Below are 11,640 nucleotides of genomic sequence, written 5' to 3'. Positions count from 1 at the left end.
TTAAACTGCATTTTATTTCATAATTTTTGAATTTTTAATTATACCCACAATTTACTTGTGTTTCATAACTTTAGAATAACTATTATGCTTTTTTAAATAGAGTATTGCCCTGTGAAAATATTAAAGGAAAGAAAATATTTCTTCTTGCTAAAGGTCTGCAGGTACTTATTTATTTAAGGTAATGAAGGTGTTAGCTGGGATTGTCAGCCAATGTATAAGAGAAACTCAGATTTCATTTATTTTAAATATGCTACTTCAAGAGAAACTAAAGGATAAAAAAATCAAAGAATATCTAAGGGTTTTATATATATATATGTGTGTGTGTGTGTATGTATGTATATATATGTATATACAAACATGTATATCTACACATATAGATATACACATATCTATATATACACACACATACACACACAGTTATTTAGAGTGCCTTAGATATTTTCATTTCACCAAATGAAAACAGAACAGTAGAGGATTGTATCTCATTGGAATTTAAAATAGACTTTTTATTTATTCTGAAGGTACCATAATTGTAATTATTTGCATTTTAAATTAATTGATATTGCTTTTTATTAGTTCACAGTCTAATATGGATCTAAGTGGAAAGAAAAGGTGGAAATTCAAATGTCCTTCTAAAGCTGAATATGCTAAATATCCTGCAAACAGAGGAAAGCTAGGTATCTTGGTTCATTTTCTGTCGCTATGACAGAATATTTGAGACTGGGTAGTTTATAAAGGAAGTGGATTTATTTCTCACAGTTCTGAAGGCTGGGGAGTCCAAGAGCATGGCACTGACATCTGGTGAGAACCTCCTTGCTGTGTTATCCAATGGTGGAAGGTGAGAGGGCAAGCCAGGGCATGCAAAGAAGGAGAAAACTTGAGAGGCTGTACTTGCTTTATAACAACCCACTCTCACAGCAACTAACCCATTTCCTCAATAACTTCATTAATCCATTAATGAGAATGGGGACCTTATGACCTAATTACTTCTTAAAGGCCTTACCTCATGAGTTTTGGCAGGGGTATTCATATTGCAGCAATAGGTGTAATATAAAAATATTTATATATAAATATATAAATAATATTTACACATAATATATATTATATGTTATATATTATTTTAATTATATAACATATAATATAATATATGATATACATTATAACAGTAATATATATTATATATAATATATGATTAATATATATTATATTATATATATAACATATTATATATGCCAGATTTAGTAATGATGCCCAGAGCAAATCTAACAGACATGGATGTGCTAAATTCTGTTCTCTACATATATAGGTAGAGAAATCTGTCTAGGGAAAATAAGGGGAATTTAAGGACCATGGAGATTTGATGAGAAATGGTGAGGCTTGCTATAAAGAATAGAATGAGTAAGCATTTCACTGCAGCACAACCCAGCAAATGAAAAGTCATTGATAGACCAGAATGAATTATTACTTCCTATGCAATACTACAAACTTAATTCTACTCACATATAGCTGATGCTGTATTGTCTGTGCCGCACCTTCTCAGTTTACTTCTGATCTCACCTATAGCAATATTGGACAGTAACCTGCACACTCTTAGGATGCCAAGGCAAAAGCAAATTGGCCTCTTTGCTTTTCTGCCTTAAGCCTTCTTTCTGCCTTCTTGCAGGTTCAATCAGGGGTTTTAATGTCATCAAAGAAAAACTTTAACTGGTGGTGGATGGCGGTCTGTATTAAAAAGTGCCGGCCACCTATCCTGTGGGGGAAGCCAATTCTTTAGTTCATTCTACATTGTCACTCCTAGGGTTTATAGGGAGACTGAGCCTATCTGTCCACAGGAAAGATCAGCTCCTTATTAGTTTTCCTCTTTTTAACTATGACACTCCCTTCTCCCTTCTTTATGTTTCCATAGATAACCTGTCAATAAATCTCCTCTTCCCAAATAATTGTCTCATGATCTGCTATCAGGGAGACTCAAATCAAGATATACACTGAGTTTTATCTATGTATCTCTATGGTTTAAAAAATTCTTATATTTATAATTGCCCTCTGAAGAATGTGGGATGACATGGGGTTTGGGAGATAAGCTTTGGAATACTTGTCCGCTCCATTTTACTGACAAGAAAAATGCTTTAGGTAATCTGAGTGATTCTCCCAAAATCACACAGCTAATAAGTGGCAAAGTCTTCTTTGATGTGCTAAAGAGGACTTTGGAAGCGTAAAATAGAATGAATTGTTTCCCAAATGAGTTCTGTGTATTTTAATTTCATGTGTAACCTCAATTTAACGTGTCAGATCTTGTTAGCTGAAAACATCTCAGCTAAACTCCATTAATTTTGGTTCCATTAATTTATGCTTTGTGATAACTTGAAAGCATAATAATAAAAGTTATTTTCTCTCTAAAAATATTATCTAAGAGTATACATTTTTAATCAGACCAAATCATTTCCTCAATCTCCTTCTTGGTTTTTCTACAGCCATCATCCTTTAATGTTCTATGATACACAATAAAAGACAAAGAACATTAGGCACACTAAATCTTAGGATGCTTTATTGATCTCATAATGCCATCCAGCATCATAAAATTTAACTCTGGCCCATCCTAAGTTATATTACGAGAAGAAAATGTTTATACATCTTTTTCTGTTATTTAGTTTTTATTTAATATATACTTAGGCAACACTAACTGTATGCCAAGCATTGTTCTAAATGTTTTACAAATAGCAACTCATTTAATTCTTTTTAAAAAATGTTTATTCATTTATTACAAACAATTACAAATTTATTACATGTTAGTATAAACATTTTAATGAAAGAGAAATACATTTGCAAACTTCCTCCAAAGATGAAAAGATTGGCATTGTTTTTTTAAAAACAAATTTTTATTTTATTTTTTATTTCAATAGGCTTTTGGGAAACAGGTAGTGTTTGGTTACATGAATAAGAGTGGTGATTTCTGAGATTTTGGTACACCCATCACCTGAGCAGAATACATTGTACCCAGTGTGCAGTCTTTTATCCCTTGCCACCCTCCACCTTTTCCCCTGAGTCCCTAAAGTTGAATGTATCTTTCTTATGCCTTTGCGTCCTCATAGCTTAGCTCTCACATATGAGTGAGAAGATGCAATGTTTGGTTTTCCATTCCTGAGTTACTTCACTTAGGATAGTAGCCTCCAATTCCATCCAGGTTGTCACAAGTGCCATTATCTTGTTCCTTTGTGTGACTGAGTAGTATTCCATATATATATATACACACACATACCACATTTTCTTTATCTACTTGTTGATTGGTGGGCATTTGGACTGGTTTTGCAATTGCAAATTGTGCTGCTATAAACATGTGTGTGCAAGTATCTTTTTTGTAAAATGACTTATTTTTCTCTGGATAGATACCTAGTAGTGGGATTGCTGGATCAAACAGTAGATCTACTTTTAGTTCATCAAGGAATTTCCACCCTGTTTTCCATGGTGGTTGTACTAGTTTACATTCCCACCAACAGTGTAAAAGTGTACTCTTTTGATGACATCCACACCAACATCTATTATTTTTTGATTTTTTGATTATGAATATTCTTGCAGGAGTTAGTTGGTATCACATTATGGTTTTGATTTACACTTCCCTGATAATTAGTGATGTTGAACATTTTTCCATACGCTTCTTGGCCATTTGTGTATCTTCCTTTGAGAACTGTCTATTCATGTCCTTAGCCCACTTTTTGATGAGATTTTTTTTTCTTGCCTATTTGTTTGAGTTCTTTGTAGATTCTGGATATTAGTCCTTTCTCAGATGTATAGATTGTGAAGATTTTCTCCCACTCTGTTAGTTATTCGTTAACTCTGCTAATTATTTCTTTTGCTGTGTGGAAGCTTTTAAGCTTAATTAAGTCCCATCTATTTGTCTTTGTTTTAGTTACATTTGCTTTTGAGTTTTTGGTAATGAAGTCTTTGCCTAAGCCAACGTCTAGAAATCTTTTTCTGATTTTATCCTCTAGAATCTTTTTTTTTCAGGTCTTAAATTTAAGTCTTTGATCCATCTGGAGTTCATTTTTGTATAAGGTGAGAGATGAAGATCCAGTTTCATTCATCTACATATGGCTTACCAATTATCCCAGAACCATTTGTTGAATAAGGTGTCCTTTCCCCACTTTATGTTTTTGTTTCCTTTATTGAAGATCAGTTGGGTATAAGTATTTGGCTTTATTTCTGGGCACTCTATTCTGTTTCATTGGTCTATGTAAATATTTTAATACCAGTAGACCGTACTGTTTTGGTGACTATGGCCTTATAATATGGTTTGAAGTTGGGTAGTGTGATGCCTCCAGATTTTTTCTTTTTTGCTTAGTCTTGCTTTGGCTATGCAGGCTCTTTATTGATGCCGTGTGAATTTTAGGATTGATTATTTTTCTAGTTCTGTGAAGAATGCTGGTGGTAATTTAATGAGAATTGCATTGAATTTGTAGATTGCTTTTGACAGTATGGTCATTTTTACAATATCGATTCTACCCATTCATGAGCATGGGATGTGTTTCCATTTGTTTGTGTCATCTATGATTTCTCTCAGCTGTGTTTTGTAGCTTTCCTTGTAGATGTCTTTTACATCCTTGGTTAGGCATATTCCTTTGTGAAGTAAGTTGAGTTCTTAATTTGATTCTCAGCTTGGTCACTGTTGGTGTATAGCAGAAATACTGATTTGTGTACATCAATTTTGTAACCTGAAACATTGCTGAATTCATTTACTAGTTCTAGGAACTCTTTGGATGAGTCTTTAGAGTTTTCTAGGTATACAATCATATTATCAGCAAACAGTGACAGTGACTTCCTTTTTACCAATGTGGATGCCCTTTACTTCTTTCTCTTGTCTGATTGCTCTGGCTAGAACTTCCAGAACTATGTTGAGTTGAAGTGGTGAAATGGGCATCCTTGTCTTGTTTCAATTCTCAGGAAAAATGCTTTCAACTTTTCCCCATTCAGTATAATGTTGGCTGTGAGTTTGTCGTAGATGGCTTTTATTACCTTAGGGTATGTCCCTTCCATGCCAATTTTTCTGAGGGTTTTAATCATAAAGGGATGTAGGATTTTGTCAAATGCTTTTTATGCATCTATTGAGGTGATCATGTGATTTTTGTTTTTAATTCCATTTATGTGGTGTATCACATTTATTGACTTACATATGTTAAACCACCCCTGCATTCCTGGTAAAAAAAACCCACTTGCTCATGTTGGATTATCTTTTTGATACGCTGTTGGATTTGGTTCACTAGTATTTTATTGAGGATTTTTGCATCTGTGTTCAACAGGGATATTGGTCTGTAGTTTTCTTTTTTTATTATGTCTTTCTCTAGTTTTTGTATTAGGGTTAAACTGCTTCATAGAATTATTTAGTGAGGATTCGTTCTTTCTCTATCTTTTGGATAGTGTCAATAGAATTGGTACCAATTCTTCTTAATGTATGATAGAATTCAGCTGTGAATCCATCTCGTCCTGGACTTTTCTTTGTTGACAATTTCTTTATTACCATTTCAATATCACTGCTTGTTATCGGTCTGTTCAAAGATTCTATACCTTTCTGGTATAATGTATGTATTAGTCTGTTCTCACACTACTAATAAAGACATACCTGAGACTAGGTAATTTATAAAGGAAAGAGATTTAACTGACTTACAGTTCAGCATGGCTGAGGAGGCCTCAGGAGTGCCCAGTGAAGGGAAAAACCCCTTATAAAACCATCAGATCTCATGAGAAATAACTCACGATTACAAGAACAGGGTGGGGGAAACTGCCTCCATGATTCACTTATCTCTACCTAGCCCCTCCCATGACATGTGGAAATTATGGGAACTACAATTCAAGACGAGAGTTGAGTGGGAACACAGCCAAACCATATTATTCTACCCCTCGCGACTCCCAAATCTCATGTTCTCATAATTCAGTACACAATCATGCCCTTCCAATAGTCTCCTGAAGTCTTAACTCATTTCAGTGCTATCACAGAAATCTAAGATCTCATTTGAGACAATGCCTATGAGCCTGCAAAATCAAAGGTAAGTTAGTTACTATCCAGATACAATGGAGATACAGGCATTGGGCAAATACACACATTCCAAATGGAAGAAATTGGCCAAAACTAAGGGGCCACAGGCCCCATTCAAGTCCAGAATCCAATAGGACAATCATTAAACTTTAAAGTTCCAAAATGATCTCCTTTAACTTCATGTCTCACATCCAGGGCACACTGATGCAAGAGCTGGGCTACTACAGCCTTGGGCAGCTCCACCCCTGTGGCTTTGGAGGGTATAGCCTCCCTCGCAGCTGCTTTCATGGGTTGGTGTTGAGTGTCTGTGGCTTTTCCAGATGCACAGTGAGAGCTCTCAGTGGATCTACCATTCTGGGGTCTGGAAGACAGTGGCCTTCTTCTCACAGCTCCACTAGGCAGTGCCCCAGTGGGGCTCTGTGTGGGGGATCCAATACCACATTTCTCTTCTGCACTGCCCTAGCAGAGGATCTACATGATGCTCTGCTCCTGTAGAAATCTTCTGCTTGGACAGCCAGGTGTTTCCATACATTCTCTGAAATCTAGGTATAGGTTCCGAAACCTCAATTCTTGATTTCTGTGCACCCACAGGCTTAACACCACATGGAAGCTGCCAAGGCTTGGGGCTTGCACCGTCTGAAGCCATGGCCTGAGCTATACCTTGGCCTCTTTCAGCCACAGCTGGAGTGGTCATGATACAGAGCACCAAGTCCCTAAGCGGCACACAGCAGGGGGTCCCTTTGCCCTTCCCATCAAACAATTTTTTCCTCCTAGGCTTCTGGGCCTGTAATGAGAGGGGCTGATACATCTTTAAAATTTCATCTCATTTTAAATATGGGAAAACTAAGGCACAGAGAGATTAGGAAGTTCGGCCCATGTCACACAGCTGGTAAATAGCTAAGCATCAAATCAAACTCAGGAAACATAACTCCGAAGTCAGAAGTTAGTACTCTTTTCTTCTCAATGCTCCCTCAAAACCTAAAAATCTCACCTAATTCAGTCACTGTAACAACACATATACCCTAATAAATAGTCAAAAGTAAGAAAGACTAAAGAGGAGCACTATAAAGTATGCTTCCCAAGAGGGTTCTTCATTCCTAATTCTATGCAAAGAATTAAATTATTAGGTTTCAGAAACCTCTTAATGCTTTCACTGACATTTTATGACTCCTTAAGTCCACGTCACAGCTTTTTAAAAATATGAATAATAGTTTTTTCCTAGTGTTTATATGTTTTGTTTTGTTTTTTTAAATAAATCTTGTTATGTATATTTAACATACACAACAGGATGTTTTGTGATACACAGATATAGAAAAATTGGTACTATTATAAAACAATAAAACATATTCATATTCCCACATAGTTATCATTTTTTTTTCCACCATGGCAAGAGCAGCTAAAAATATGAAACACTTCATGAATTTGCCTGTCATCCTTGTTCAGGGGCCATGCTGATCTTTTTTTGAAAGAATTTTTGTGGGTATAAAGTAGATGTATATATTTATGAGAACATGAGACGTATTAAGACTGGCATGTAATATGAAATAAGCACATCAAAGAGGATGGGGGTATCCACCCCATCCACCATTTAACTCCTTTGAGTTATATACAATCAAATTACACTCTAAGTTATCTTAAAGGGTAAAATTAAGTTATTATTGACTGTAGTCACCCTGTTATGCTATCAAACATAGGTCTTACTCATTCTTTCTAACTAGTTTTTGTACCCATTAACCATCCCTACCCCTCACTACGCTTCCCAGCCTCTGGTAACTATTCTTCTACTTCCTGTGTCCATGAGTTCAATTGTTTTGAATTTTAAATCCCACAAATAAATAAGAACATGTAGTGTTTGTCTTTCTGTGCCTGGCTTATCTCACTTAGCATAATGATCTCTAGTTCCATCCATGTTGTTGCAAATGACTGGATCTCATTGTCTTTGATGGCTGACTAGTGCTCCATTGTGTATATGTACCACTTTTTAAAAATCCATTTATCTGTTGATGGATGCTTAGTTTGCTTCAAAATCTCAGCTATTGTCAACAGTGCTTCAACAAACATAGGAGGGCAGATATCTCTTCAATATACTGATTTCCTTTCTTTTGGGTATTTTGGTACATTGGTTACAATGTACACTATTTGGCTGATGATTATACTAAAAGCCCAGAATTCACCATGAAACAGTATATTCACGTACATACAAACAGCCAAAAAACACATAAAAAAAGGTTCCACATCACTAATCATCAGAGAGGTGTATATAAAATCCACAATGAGATACTATCTCACACCAGTCAGAATATCTATTATTAAAAAGTCAGAAAATGTCAGGTGCTGGCAAGGCTATGAAGAAAAGGAAATGCTTATACACCATTTGTGGGAATGTAAATTAGTTCAGCCACCATGGAAAGCAGTTTGGAGAGTTCTCAAAGACATTAAAACAAAACCATTATTTGATCCAGCAATCCCATCACTGGGTATATATTTGAAAGAAAATAAGTTATGCTACTAAAAAGACAGTTGCACTTATATGCTCATTACATCACTATTCACAATAGCAGACATGGAATCAACCTAGGTGCCCAGCACTGGTGGATGGGATAAAGAATATGTGGTAAATATACACCATGGAATATTATGTAGCCTTAAAAAGAACAAAATAATGTCCTTTGCAGAAATATGGATGCAGTGAGAGGCCTTTGTCTTAAGCAAATTTACACAGGAAGAGAAAACCAAACACCACAATGTTCTCACTTATAAGGGGGAGCTAAACACTGAGTAATCATGGACGTAAAGATGGCAACAATTGACTCTGTGGACTACCAGAGTGGGGAAGGAGTGAAGGGAGCAAGAGTTGAAAAACTAGTTATTTGATACTAGACTCATTACCTGTGTGACTGGATAACTTGTTCTCTAAACCTCAGCATCATGCAATATACTCATTTAACAAACTTGCACATATACCCCATTAATCTAAATCAAAGTTGAAATTATTTTTAAAAAGTAACAAAACTTCCACCTAAATCTATAAAAATAAAAATTATTGAAAAAATAAAAAAATAATGAGAAGAGAAAGTAAAACAGACTGCCCATCTAACTGGTACCAATCAATTGAGAGTATCTTAGTCACCCTTTAATCCTTTGTAAATTAGAAATAGAGTTTATATTGTACATTTTAAACTATCAGAATGAATTAGTGCACTGGTGGCTTGATGCAGTATTATGACTTTTTAATTCTTTTAATCGTTTAATAAGCATGTATTGAGAATAAGACATTGTGTTAGATGCCAGGTGTAGAATGTCAAAGAAGAGACCAATACCCTACTTTCAAGGATGTTATGGTTTGGTGAAGGAGACAGTCATTAAAGAAACATCCAAAATAAATCTACAAATACAAAGAATAGTATATATATATACCTTTTAAATTAATATAAAAATATGCAATTGGAGAGAATATCATTGGAAAAATAGTTAATATTGAAGGGTTCAGAATAGATCAATTTGAAAAAGAGACAATTAGACTGAGATTTGAAAAATGAATAGAGATTTGTCTGGGGAAGAGTAAAAGTGATTAAAGATTCCAGAGAGAAAAAAAAAAGCAATTTGATAATAAGAGTGATTCAAAAGCATTATATAAGCATTTTTCATTATAAAATATTAAGTATTATTTTAAATAATGGAAGTCAGTAGTTTTCCCAAGAATTACCAAGCTTTATATTGATTATTAAACCATAATGCTAATTATCCAGTGTATTTTCCTTAAATCTTTCAAGATGTGGGGGCTTTTTATTGTAATGTTTCAATTACATCGTTCATTCAATTTTTAGTTATGATCATTTTATATTGAAATCTTATCTTCTAATTACATTCTTGTCATTAGATCAGTAGAATGTTTTCCTAGCTATGAGTTCAAAATGTCTTTCATAAAGTGTCCACTTATTAAAAATTGATTTACAGTACACAGTCCCTCAGGGAGAATCATTCTGATTTCACAAGATGTATTTGAAAGAAAGAAAACAGTCATTCCAGGCTGGAACAGTGCTGTTCTTTGTGGAGTATCCTTCTGTTTTTTTTTCAAAGAGTTTTACCTTAGCTGAAAGTTTCTTTAAATTAACTTCTCTAGTTTCCAGATATTGCAGCCAACTCCACTATTTCATGTATGGTGGAATAGGTGACATGTTGGCCTTGCACAGCACTTTTGTTCCTGGGTGACAGATTTGTAGTAGAGTGATATCCAGAAATCATTGTAATTGCAGCAGTATTTTATGCAATTTTTGAAGAATATTCTCTGTTCAAGGATTTCAAAACACTCTTCTAATGGTAAATTACCTTCACAATATCTCTTTTTGTTAACTGCAATAAGTGAAGCAAAGAAAGTTATAGTCTACCAGGGTCTTCTGCTGACTTTCATCAATACATTTGTTGGCTATCTACTGAATGCTCAACACTTAGATGGAGGCAGTGAAGAGATTTAAGGGAAATAAAAGGCAAAATTCCTGAAGTCAGTTGTTTGATTTTGTAAGGAAGAAAAATGAACCAAAGAAAATTTTAAAATGTAGAAAACATTTGTAGATAAATTAAGGATGTTCCTATTAAGTAGTCTCGTGTTTAGACTTGTAAAAAGGCTAGAGAAAGAGGTCTTATTGTATAATTAGAATCATTGACCTTGAGAAAGTTTTTTGTTTTTTCGAGGTGGAGTCTCACTCTGTCACCCAGGCTGGAGTGCAATGGTGCAATCGGAGCTCACTGTAACCTCCACCTCTCGGGTTCAAGCAATTCTCCTGCCTCAGCCTCCCAAGTAACTGGGATTACAGGTGCATGCCACCATGCCCAGGTAACTTTTTTGTATTTTAGTAGAGATGGGGTTTCAGTATTTTGCCCAGGCTGGTCTTGAACTCCTGAGCTCAGGCAATCCACACTCCTCGGCCTCCCAAAATGCTAGGATTACAGGTGTGAGCCACTACACCCAGCTGACCTTGAGAAAGTTTCTAATCATTGAGGCAGATGATTTGGCACTGCAAAGTGGCAATAACATTATGAGCAGATTAAATGGCATATTTAGGTATATAGAATCCAAAGAGGGCACAATTTCTGTGAGGGTTGACCTGTAGTTTTGCCAAATACAGCAGAGTTGGATAGTCCAAAATCAAGTAGAATAAAAGGCCCTTTGGTAGAGGGAAGGGTATCTGCCAACAGAAATAACTTGAGTAATTAAAAAGAAAAAAGATAAAAATGACACCAAGGTAAAGCCCTTACTACACTATGGGTTAAAAATCGAATGAGTCATAATTATACAAGAAACCCTAGAAATTAATCAGTCCACTCACAGTCTTCATCAAATTATGAATGTACCAATGAAACCCTAATTTATGTTTTGTTGTATTAATTAGGAGACATTTCTAAGAAATAGAGATATAAATAGAGACATAAAATGTTAATATATAGTTTCAACTGATTATATGAGGGATCTTCAAAAAGTTCAGAGAAAATGTGTATTATGAAAAAAATGAATAAATTTCAAAATTTTTGCACCAAAATAAACTCATACTAACTTGTTATGATATGTCTGAAGAGAAGTTAGTTTGAGACACTAAGAAGGATGGGTCATCAGTCTA

At 34.9% G+C, this 11,640-nt stretch overlaps 1 pseudogene; it reads right to left on the bottom strand.

The window, feature by feature from the left end:
- Nucleotides 1–7,423: 7,423 nt before the first annotated feature.
- Nucleotides 7,424–7,524, bottom strand: LOC115898851 (annotated as a pseudogene).
- Between the last annotated feature and the right edge of the window lie 4,116 nt (nt 7,525–11,640).

The sequence above is a fragment of the Rhinopithecus roxellana genome, chromosome 7, assembly GCF_007565055.1.
Source record: "Rhinopithecus roxellana isolate Shanxi Qingling chromosome 7, ASM756505v1, whole genome shotgun sequence".
Taxonomy (NCBI): Eukaryota; Metazoa; Chordata; class Mammalia; order Primates; family Cercopithecidae; genus Rhinopithecus; species Rhinopithecus roxellana.
This window is presented reverse-complemented; position numbering and strand designations above follow the sequence as displayed.